General features: G+C 37.1%; 1 pseudogene; it reads right to left on the bottom strand.

Annotated features, from left to right (window-relative positions):
* The window catches only part of LOC102499512 (dnaJ homolog subfamily A member 1 pseudogene), a 61,758-nt pseudogene extending 58,127 nt beyond the window's left edge, over positions 1-3,631 (bottom strand).
* Between the last annotated feature and the right edge of the window lie 9,087 nt (positions 3,632-12,718).

Below are 12,718 nucleotides of genomic sequence, written 5' to 3'. Positions count from 1 at the left end.
ACATTTCTTTTCTCCCTTTTCTAAAAATTTTTTATTATCGTAATCTTGTTTATATTGCATTGAATCACATATAACTTTACATTTTCTCCCCTTCTTTGAGAGTTGGATTTTGTTTTTTTTGGTTTTTTGTTTTTTTAAACTGTATGACTACAACTTCTATCTCCTGCCTCTTCACATTCTCCGTATGTGTGATCTAAAAGTCTCTTCCTCAGTCCACTTTGCCCCTGTTGTCTCTTCCTTGATGATGTTGGCCCTGTCTGCAGAGATTCCCCAGGGCCCTGCCTTTGGCCCCATAGTCTCCTCACAGAGTAGGATACAGGTTTCCACCTGCATGCTCTTCTTCTCTCTACAAAGACAGGCTCTGGCACCTCAAAAAACTCATTTTATCTGAACTGAATACTGTATGTTCCCTCTCACATGTCCATCTCCTCCTGTGTTTTTAATTTTTTAAATGTCATCACCAAGGTTTGTAACCTTAAATCAAGTATGACAACCTTCCTGTCTCTGCAATAATTTGCAAAATTCAGACAATTTCTCCCTTGGAGTGTTTCTACTACTTAAGTAATGTTTTTCTTCCCCTTTCTCCTATAGACTATCTCATAAATATGCTTTAGGCTTTCTACATCTAAACAATTTTATATATTTGTGCCAGGAAAATGTTTTTAAACACAGTTTTGTTCATATTTATGTGCACTTCCATATCTAAATGCATTTGCTTCAGGCATTTGCTTTGCCGATGTTTTTCTTTTCCTACAGAAGACATGTCTTTCTCTGTCACCGTCCTCTTTGCCTGTCTGTAGTGCCTCTGTATCAAGTGTTTGACTCTAATAGGCCTCTCTTCTTAGATGAAGTGAATGGCCTGATATGTTTATCCTCACATCCCTTTCGTTCATTGCAGTGCCTGATGTAAAATAGATCCTCAAGAAATCTTTGATTCTGGATTAAGAAGAGTACCATTCCTTTCTTTAAAAATCTCCTACTTTCCCTGTTGCTACACACTACAAACTCTTTTTCCTAGTCAGCAGGACCCTTAGATTGGGGATCTGGGAAAATTTGGGAAGAAGACAGCAGGAAAAAAGACCAAAGAAAATGGAACTAGAAAGAAGCAGCAAGTGACAAGCCAGAAGCATGATGAAACTTTTTTTTTTTTTTGTCTTTTCCTTTGCTTGCTGACTGCTACTTGGTTCTGAGGGGCCCAGACATTCACTTACTGCAACCACAGTCTCTCCCGAAATCTCCTAATGCTCAGCGCCCCTGTTACACCACACTCAGGTGTGACCCTCCCAGGGCATGTCCTATGTCTCTTGGTAGCCACTTGATGACTGATGTGCTACACTCCTGTCCTCAGGCAGGAAAACTGGAATAGCCAGTTAAGCCTAGGAAGGCATCTATCTTAAAATGCTAATGATAATTCCAGACATAATAAGTGGAGGGTCATACCTTTGGGGCCTCCTCCTCTCTTTGCCAATAATGCAGTACTGTATATATATATTTTTTTTCTCTTTTTTTTTTTTTTGGAGAGATTTTCACTGTAGGGCGCGTGCGCTCGCCAGACAGAGAGAGACATAGAGACAGAAAGTGAGAAATCACCCCCCAGGGGGAATGGTCACGCCGCAATCCCTTCTCCTCCATTCTCCTCTCGGGATCTTGGGCACGCACGCACACGCGCCCAGCGTGAGTTTTAAGCCACCGGGTCCGGGACGTGAACCGCGGTCAACTACGTGGGAGTCCAGCGACATAGCCATTACGCTAACTGCTAGTTCCCAGTACTGTATATTTTTAAAGATTTAATTGTATTTATTATTATTATTTTTAAAATAACTTGAGGAGAGAGAGAAAGTGAGAAAGCAAGCTGCCAGGTCCTAGACTTGAACTGTGGTTGGCCTTGTGGGAGACCAGTTCCTTAACCACCACGCCACCTGCTACCCCCAGAAGAACCATTTAATATTTTTAGGAGAAGGCTGCCTTGTATGTATTGGCTCATCCAGGGGGTATGAGCCAAGAGGAATCTGCATTTTATAAGAAGGAAAGTTCTGTTATAAATGGAGAAAAAGACACCCTCATGCAGACTTTTCTCCTGTAGTTTAAAAAAAACACATTTGGGACCTCTTTTCCTCTCTTTCTATTGTGAAGTAGGGTGGAAGGAAGGAAGGAAGGAAGGAAGGAAGGAAGGAAGGAAGGAAGGAAGGAAGGGAGGGAGGGAGGGAGGGAAGGAGGGAGGGAGGGAGAAAGGAAGGAAGGGAGGGAGGAAAGAAAAGCGGGAGGGAGAGGAAGGGAAGGGATACCCCTAAGCTGGCATAGTTACCTATTCTGCCCTATTAATGACATATTTGCTCTTAGAACCCCAGTTGCTTTCTTCTCCACTAGTTCTTTTCTCTCCAACAAACATGGTCGAATCTAAATTTTCATTTTTTTAACCTCACTTCCTCTTCACTTTCTGAACAGAGATTCCACACATTTGTTATCTTCAATCATTGTCACTTTCGTTCTTATGCCTCTTAAATATATATTCTGTACCATGAAACTGGGGAAACTGTTCTTGGTGACCCAATCATTGCTGAGTCATCAGTCCCTCCACAGGTTCTCATGCTTAGTAATCAGCACGGTTGACCATCCTAAACCATCCTGGTGTGTTTCATTTCTTCACTGGGTGTAGAAGCTTTCTTTATCTCTGTGGCTAGGGCTTCCTCAGGTTTCCTGCATACTTTCCAACTCCAGAATAAACTTTCTTTTTTCCTATCTACATATTTATTCTGTTTCTTTCCTACCATTTAACTGCTTCATGAAATTACTTGCATCATTCATGAATACAGAGGCTTTCATATATCATCACAACCCCACACTAAAATTTATTTCTTATCGTCAAAGTCCCGAGATTATTTTTCTCTCCTTAATAAAGATACAAATATATCTACATGACAAATATATGTTTTAATATTTTGGTGCCAGTAGAAGACTTATCTTGATTTCATACACATATTTTGGGTAATTCTCTTTGGTTTATTTTTTATTTTGTTCTCATCATGGGATTCTAATCATAATCGAGTTATGAGGAAACATTGTTTAAGCTCGGGATACTTGTAGTTCATAGATAGCCCAGGGAAATCTAAATAACCATGTTGTATATCATAAAGATACTTGATTTTTTTCATTATCTGGAATTTCTTCTTTTCTTGGGTATTTTGATATGGAGAGTGAAGGGGTTACAACTAACCTGAAGGGGCCTCGGTAGTATAGATGAGTGTTTTTTAGTGAAACTTTCTATCTTTGTACATACACATATCCTATAACTACAGGAAGTCCTTGACAATGAAACATTTGAACATAGATTTTAGGAAGAAAGAGCCATGCTCTCTAGTAGGCATTCTTCAACCTGTCATACGACGAACACTTAGGTAGATGCCTGCCTACTTTTGGCCAGGCCAAATGGTATGAAGTGCTATGTATATGCACTGTGGTCCCTTTTGTCCTTGAGGAATAACTATTCTTACCCATACAGGCTTTCGGTGAAGGGTATGACAGCCTTCCTCTTCAGTGTATCCTTATAAAACTTTTGGGCTTGCCTGATAGACTGTTTCACATATCCTTTACAATTTCCATCAATCCTAGGAGCAGAGGCAGCTCCCTTCATCTTACCCATGAATAGGGTTGAAGAAATATCAGAGAGTGCGTTAGCCTCCCAGAAGGGCTGTGGAACTGAGTTATGGAAGGCCATAGATTCAAGTTTCTGTAATGTGGGCTTTCCTGAAGGTAATAACTACTAATAGCATGTATTTCCCAGGGAAACTGAGTTAGGTTTCTTCCTAAGACAATTCCTGAGAGGGAAAAAGAGATAGCCAATGCAGGGACTGATTCTATCTTGCTTACTACTATATATCCTCTGCTTTGCAGTACCTGACAGAAGTAGGTGCCCCATGCATATTTGTAGGATTAGAATGCATTGAAACGTTGGCAAAAAAAATGACAGCACTGGTAATAGTAACAGATTTTTGTGACTTAGGCAAATTTCTTCCCCCCCTCCCCAATGTGTCCTGAAGAAAGCATCAGATATTCCTAGTGTCATGACTTAGAAGATTTTTTTCCCCTGGGGTATTATCAAGATAGTTGGGAATTTGGTTAAAGCTTATCTCTGCTCAAAGATTCAGAGGTCAGAATGGAAAAATCTCCCCTCGGGATGTTTAAGGAATAGGGACTTTTACAAAGAAAACTGTCCTTCTCTGGAAGCCTCCAGACCTAGCCCATGCTGACCAGAAAATGCTAGACAAGGGAATTCACCTGTGACCATTCTTTGATTTTTGTCTCAGATTTAATTATACTTTTAACTTGTTTTGTTTTACCAATTATGTTGTATGACCAGCCTGGATAATTCCATGAAATACCCAGTAGAAATATCCTAAAACTGGTATAAATGTTACTGACATCAAATAGTTATACATCAGTGTGATAGTAATGTTTATTGTACCCTCGACAGTTATTTTACAACCCAAAACATTTTATTTTAATCAAGAAAAAAACAAGGTATGTCACAGATGAAAATGACATACATATTTTTGTGCTGATTATTTAAAGAAAGAAGAAACATCTGAAATCTGTTTGCTAACTACAGTATAATACAAATTAGCCTGCAGGCACCGTGTGTGCTGTACCCTGTCTGCTTGCCAGCCCTGCTTAGTCTCAACGTATTAATGAGCAAGTGCAAGTATTTGAACAATCAGCATTTCCGCATTTGCATGCAAACTCTCATGCTGTGTAATTATACACAGAGCTGGCACTCAAATTAATTAAAGCTGATTTCTCTGTGACTGCAAACTGGTCATATCCTCAGCTTTGCCTTCCTATGAAGTCATCACTCTACATTCAACGTGACACTTCTGTCCCTGGCATTCTTAGTAATGCTAATGCTCGACAATTGTGAATCCGGCAATATTTTAGAGAGCAGCTGACAATGGCTGGGTGTTCTTGCGCTTTTCCTCTCCTCCTGATTTTTCCCCCTTCTGGTATAAAGCTAAAGAACAGCTTTTGAATGCTTGCTTTGTAATTATCTCAAATAATAATGCAAACAAATTACATATATTGTTTCAGTAAGTTCCCTCCCCTCTTTCATGACTCCACCCACTTGATTAGAGCTTACAAACAATTCATCAAACTTAAAAATGTGTTTATTTGATGCTAGCAAACAATTAGTTTTCATGATTTTAGTCTTAATTTTGAAAAGGCTTTAACAAATGGTGTTTTATTTTAAGAGATAAGAATCTCATAATTCAAAATCGGGGAGATTAGGAGAGAAAGAGGCAGCGATGACTGCTAGATTTGATTAAGACTTTTTGAATCCTCATCAAACAGAACGGAATTGAAATGGAGACTATTATTTGCCAAAGAGATTCATACACGTTAACTTCTAGGACAGAAGGCTTTCCTTAGCTCTTTTGCAATAAAGCCATCTCCTTTTGGTTCACAGTTCTTCTGAAAGGACTATTTCCGTGACAATTCTTTTGAAAAGACATCCTCAGAGCAATTAAGATATCATTACAATTTTTTTTTCATAAATTTCAATCTCTGGATATAGATGACTACTAAGACATCCTCATGAAAGACCTTGGGAGATGAGCTGCTTCGACTCACTCCTCTCAATTTACTCTTTGCTACTCAACAACCTCTCATCATCCTCCTCGTTTCTCTGCATCCATTAGCCAGAATCTGTCCAGACAGTTATTGCAGGGGCTGGAAGTCTCTCTATTTTTGGAACAAGCTCCAAACAGTTCTATACCCCAAGTTTAAGATCCTTAAGTACACTGCCAAGATTGCCCTGGTAAATTTGAAAGGGAAGATCTAGTAGAAAATTTCTTTATGATCTCTCTCTAATGATCAAGCCAAGACATATAATAACCCTTACCTTAGCAGTTGTAATTCTGGGTCCTCTTAGAACATCAGTCACCAAGCTCCCTCCAAATTCCAGTTGGTGTACAAGTGAGAAAGGAGCATTGAGCCTTTTCCAGAGAGGCTCCTGGGGAGATCAGAGTCACAACACTATTGGATTCGTAGCTTGCACTTCTGTCTTGTCAGGAATTCCCTACGCAGACAGGTGTCATATTGGCATGAATTTCATTGCTAGGTACATTTTAAAAGGTGGGCGTGGCTGTCATCATGTAGCCAGTTCCACCTGTCTCTAGACCTTGCTAACCTCCATTGCTTTCAATATTTTGCTCAGGTACCCAGTGACTTCATGAGTTACCCACGCACTGGGCCCGACTAGCTGAGGTGTGGGAACAGTATCGAGTTAAGCAGCACCGTCATTGTAGTACACAATGCTCATTGCTACTGGCAAATACCTCTTTGCTGAATCAGGACAGAGCTGCAGTGAGCAGGACAGGGCAGTTCTACCGCTTTCTGTTTGTTTCCTTTTTAGAAACCATCCTCTTCTCTAATCAACCATTTAGTTAAAATAGATTCTTTTTGATGTTCATACCTTAAAAGTGTAGCTCTCTTGAGCATAGATAATTACTGTATTTTAACATTTTTAAAACAAGCATTTGCAAAACAAAAGGCAAAAAAAAAATAGAATTTTGAGTTCCCCAAACAATTAAAAAGACTGTCACTGCCTGTATTGAATATTTTGCTATTAAATTTTCTGATAGCAAATCAAATAGATCTCTTAGCTGTGGTTCTTGTTCCTATTTTTAACAGAAGAAGTTAGTAAGGAAAGTATTCCACAAACTTGATAAGGAAAAGGAATCTGTTTATTCCCTAAGTAGGTGACAATTGGCATTCGATCATTTTTTTTTAAGAAACTGTTGATGGTAGTATTAAAAAAAGAGTTGGTCTGCTTAAATTCCAAATCACTTTGTCAAAGTACTCATGAAGTGGATTTCAATTTTTTTCAGATCTCTCAGTTCCTCTGTGATATTTAAATTAAATAAATTATGCTTTTCTTACATTGATTTAATCTCAAATATCAAAGTTTCAGTCACTATTCCATCCAAAGCAGGAATTTCATATGCAATATTGCCTTTGCTTAAACTTGCCCACCATCTAGCACAAAATGGACAAGTAATGATGGTCAAAAAATATTTGCTAAGTAAATGTTTAGAGGCACATTTATAACAAATAAATATAAATTTCCAGTACTTGGAAATTACCAATAAAAATATAAATCAGCCTACAGACTCTTGAAGGATTTCTTTGTATATAGAGCTTATATATAGTATGCTCATAGATGTGAGCAGTCATCATTTGATAAATTAAAATGAAATAACTGTAAAGAGAATATATTACTACTGTTAAAATAATCTCTTTGGGAACCAGCAGTTAGCGTAATGGCTATGTCGCTGGACTCCCACGTAGTTGACCGCGGTTCATGTCCCGGACCCGGTGGCTTAAAACTCACGCCGGGCGCGTGTGCGTGCGTGCCCAAGATCCCGAGAGGAGCATGGAGGAGAAGGGATTGCGGCGTGACCATCCCCCCTGGGGGGTGATTTCTCGCTTTCTGTCTCTATGTCTCTCTCTGTCTGTCTGGCGAGCGCACGCGCCCTACAGTGAAAATCTCTCCAAAAAAAAAAATAATAATAATAATCTCTTTCATTTTAAATAGAGGTCTTCCTTATTTTTGGCCAATACCTTCCTGAATTGTCTACTCTTTGGTATGAGCTTATTCTGTAGCTTCTGAGGATAAATTTAATCCCTATTCCACATGAAAGTTACACAACTATTTGAAAAATGGCTATCATTTTTCCCTATGTCTACTCTTTCTTCAGACTGAACATTCCTTTAATCATTTTAATATGATATGGCTTTTAAGGCCTGTCACCGTATTGGATAGATTCCAGTTTGTCCATGTTTCTCCTAAATGTGGCCATCAGAACTGAATGCGTTACTCGAAATGTGGTCGAATTATGCAAAGTACTGATGCCTGCCTTGTTCTGGACTCTATTTCTAATAATTTAGAGTTTAGGGAAGCAGGAAATGCACTCTGAGGAGGAGTTGGAATTATTTTCATAGTCTTAGTTCTTAAACTTTTATAAGACCAAAATGTGAAAATATTTCTTATACCAAATTCTGCTTAATCCAATTTCTTATAACTTGTTCCTCTTGAGATTGATGTTTTGAATGGAAGCAGTGGACTTTATATTGATTCGTCTTAGAGTTCATCTTTGGCACAGGCCCATTGTTCTAATTATTGGTGATATTTTTGAGTTCTGATTTTGCTAGCCAATATCTTACCATGTTTCACTTTGTGTCATTCTTTAAAAGACATCTGAGTGACTACTGTGGGTCCAGCCCTGCGTCAGTAGCTAATGATACCAAGAGTGGGAAGATAGCTAGCACATGGCATAGCAAGGTGCCTGCCAATACAATAATTATGCCTTTCACTTTTTCTTTAAAATCACTGGGAAAAAAAAAAAAAAACAATTGCTAGTGCATATCTCAGCCAACTCTCCACAAATGGACACCAATCAAACATAAAATATAATATCTATCACATTTACTGAGCACTTGTTTAATGATAGGCAAAAAACACTTCATTTACATTATGTCACTTAAGAAGCAGTTATCTTTCTGGAATAGTTTTTTTTTTAAATAATAATTTATTTATTTTCATTTATTATTGTGATTTTTTAGTTTGGCCAGGCTCAGATAAAAGAGAAAGAAAGGGAAAGCGAGAAAGCAAGCTGCCAGATCCAGGACTTGAACTACAGGCAGCCATATGGGAATCTAGCACCTTTAACCATCATGCCACCTGCTGGCCCCATGACATAGATATTTTAAATTCCTCATTATAGTTGAGGGAATTAAGGTTCAGAAAGTTTCTCAACTTTCACAACTTTACTTGCCGATAAATTATAGGGCTTCAATTTGAACCCTTAAGGCTGCCTGACTCTAAAGTTCATTCTTAATCACAATTTAAGAGGTAATTCTGCCATTTTGGAAACTTTCAAATCATGCTATAAAACTAGCCCTAACTTATCTTCTAGGAACATATGAGTATTGTGATTAAATGACTTGCCAAGATTCAGTTATACTTTTTTTTGAAGAGCAAAATTAAATTAATTTACTTGGTACTGCTTTGTTCTTAGGGAATCCATACTGATTCTTAATAGTCTCTGCCACCTTTTCAAAATGCTTCTTTTTACTTTAATATTTCTGTCTAAATTTTGCTGAAGACTAATGTCAAACATATTGAAGTTCTCGGAATCTATCTTTCCTTTCTAGTAAAATTAGGTCAGCATCGACTGATTTCTGGCTGCCTTGCCTCTGCCCCATTCTCCATGACACCTCAAAAATAATTGGCAGAAGTCCATGAACACATCCAAAGTGTTTTCTTTTTTGAAGACGCTAGAAGTTATTCATGTGGTTGTCTGCTTTACCTTCTGGGGAGTCACTTCTTGTAATGGGAGTTACTGGAAATAAAGTGAAGATTAGATTTTTCTGTACAGAGCCTGATATATACAAAATGTCTTCAAAAAGTTTGTGGAAAATATGTATTATTAAAAAAACCTATGCATGGATTTCAAAAATGTTTCATGCCAAAATGAATTCATACTTTAATTAAATTTTGTAGTCAATGTTTTGAAGCCCCCTCACACAGTACACTCCAAAAGTATTTGTTGGGAAAAATATACTACATAGCACAGGTAGGAAAAATTAACTTTACAATGCTGTCTTATGAAACAGAGAAAAAGACCACTCTTTTTTTTTTTAACCTTCTTAGGAAGAGCAACATTAATATCACACGTGAATGTTTCTTTTGTTGAAAAAACAACGATAAATCTGGATGAAAAACTCGTGTTGAGAAAGTCAAAGTCCTCCGGGCCTCACCTGATGAGCAGCATTAGATGAAGAGAAGGCTATATTTCTCTATAAAAAATTATGAACAAGAACTTGTGAGTCTGGGAAAAAACTCTTGGAAATGGCTAAAATGTAAGCGATATGAAAAGAGTAGCCATGTGAAGCGTTGTCCAAGAATGCGGCAGACAGCCCGAGACACAGTGGATATAGCCAGAGAACCATTCTAGGTAGCTCACATTCAAATCTCAAACAGACCTGCCTCAGCCTTGTACTAGCCCAAGAAATGATAGAGAAACTATTAGGTCATTGGAAGTCATGATGCATTTTTACACAGAAAAACACGTCATGACTTTTCAATGACCAACATAAGATCAGGGTCTTTTCTTCAAAATTTAAATATAGCAGATGATCCTGATTTTGCAAAGAAAAAAGATTCTTTAGAAGAGGAAATATCTTCTATTAGAGAACTTTTAAAGTCCAGTTTGAGTGGGTATAAGAAAATAATAGTCTTTATCTTATAAGATTCTCCTGATAGGACTTTTCCTTAATTCTCTTTTATTATACACTATTTTTAAAGGCCATATTAATTCTTTTATAGACTGGTGTATCTTTTTATGACATGGAAAGGCCTAAGATTATTTCTGGTAGGTAAGTAGAGAATGAAAGAACAATATGGTATCAAAAGACTACAGAGTCTCCCAGATATAAAAGGTTATTTAATACTATCTAGAAGAAACTGAAACATAAGTTCCATATGTCTTATTAAAAAAACCTATGCATGGATTTCAAAAATGTTTCATGCCAAAATGAATTCATACTTTAATTAAATTTTGTAGTCAATGTTTTGAAGCCCCCTCACACAGTACACTCCAAAAGTATTTGTTGGGAAAAATATACTACATAGCACAGGTAGGAAAAATTAACTTTACAATGCTGTCTTATGAAACAGAGAAAAAGACCACTCTTTTTTTTTTTAACCTTCTTAGGAAGAGCAACATTAATATCACACGTGAATGTTTCTTTTGTTGAAAAAACAACGATAAATCTGGATGAAAAACTCGTGTTGAGAAAGTCAAAGTCCTCCGGGCCTCACCTGATGAGCAGCATTAGATGAAGAGAAGGCTATATTTCTCTATAAAAAATTATGAACAAGAACTTGTGAGTCTGGGAAAAAACTCTTGGAAATGGCTAAAATGTAAGCGATATGAAAAGAGTAGCCATGTGAAGCGTTGTCCAAGAATGCGGCAGACAGCCCGAGACACAGTGGATATAGCCAGAGAACCATTCTAGGTAGCTCACATTCAAATCTCAAACAGACCTGCCTCAGCCTTGTACTAGCCCAAGAAATGATAGAGAAACTATTAGGTCATTGGAAGTCATGATGCATTTTTACACAGAAAAACACGTCATGACTTTTCAATGACCAACATAAGATCAGGGTCTTTTCTTCAAAATTTAAATATAGCAGATGATCCTGATTTTGCAAAGAAAAAAGATTCTTTAGAAGAGGAAATATCTTCTATTAGAGAACTTTTAAAGTCCAGTTTGAGTGGGTATAAGAAAATAATAGTCTTTATCTTATAAGATTCTCCTGATAGGACTTTTCCTTAATTCTCTTTTATTATACACTATTTTTAAAGGCCATATTAATTCTTTTATAGACTGGTGTATCTTTTTATGACATGGAAAGGCCTAAGATTATTTCTGGTAGGTAAGTAGAGAATGAAAGAACAATATGGTATCAAAAGACTACAGAGTCTCCCAGATATAAAAGGTTATTTAATACTATCTAGAAGAAACTGAAACATAAGTTCCATATGTCTTTCATAGGATTAATAAAAAATGAGTAGATTAAACAACTTTTTCTAGAATTGTGTATATACATTTTTATAACTTTCAATATTCTTTTTTTTTTTTTGTAGAGGTTTTTTCCTATAGGGTGTGTGTGCTCACCAGAAAGACAGAGAGTGAGAGACAGAAAGCAAGAAATCACCCCCCGGGGGGATGGCCACGCCGCAATCCCTTCTGCTCCATTCTCCTCTTGGGCACACATGCAGACACGCCTGGCATGAGTTTAAGCCACCGGGTCCGGGACTTGAACTGCAGTCGACTACATGCGAGTCCAGTGATATAGTCATTACACTAACTGCTGGTTCCTAACTTTCAATATTCTCAAAATAGTCTTAATAAAAGAAATGCCTATCAATTAAAAATAATAAATTCTGATGGAGACTATAACACAAGGTATATATATTACATTATTAAAAGAGATGCATACATATATATATATATATTTACTTAAAATTCACATATTATGAAAATGTAAGGTTTATCATTTTAATCAATGTTTGAAAGTAAAAATGTATTTCTAAGGATAGTTCTCTTTGGTAATATGCAATACTGGAAGTATAAGCACAGTGGTATTAAGCTAATTCATTAGGGCTGGAAGATGAACCTCACTGAAAAATTCAAGAAACTGAATACTGAACTGTTAGTTGCAGAAGGGCAATTATGGGACCTGGTCTGGTTTCATTATCTAAGATGAGTGAGAATAAAATGCAAAATTGAAACATAAGTGATGCAAGGCATTTTAGGTTTGAGATTTTTGTTTTAATTATCTAAGTTTTCATTAATAAGTACTTTGAAATCTATGATCTTTTTTTTTTTGCTGATAGTGATTTCAAAAGAAATACAGTATATGGACTTACAGCACATTACTGTACTTTGAGAACTAGCTTTTTATTACTATGGGCTAGGTATTACGCTAAGGGCTTTACCTGTATCATCTCCTTTATTACTAACCACAACTCCATGAAGGAGATCATTTTTATCATCTCCTTTTACCGAAGGAAGAAACTGAGGCACAAAGAAGTTAAGCATCTTGTCCAAAGTCACACCGCTAACACATAGTTAAAGGGGATTGAGATTCCGGATG

The sequence above is a fragment of the Tupaia chinensis genome, unplaced genomic scaffold (genome assembly GCF_000334495.1).
Source record: "Tupaia chinensis unplaced genomic scaffold, TupChi_1.0 Scaffold000534_1, whole genome shotgun sequence".
Lineage (NCBI taxonomy): Eukaryota > Metazoa > Chordata > Mammalia > Scandentia > Tupaiidae > Tupaia > Tupaia belangeri.
The sequence above is the reverse complement of the archived record's forward strand: the minus strand, read 5'-3'. Positions and strand labels throughout refer to the sequence as shown.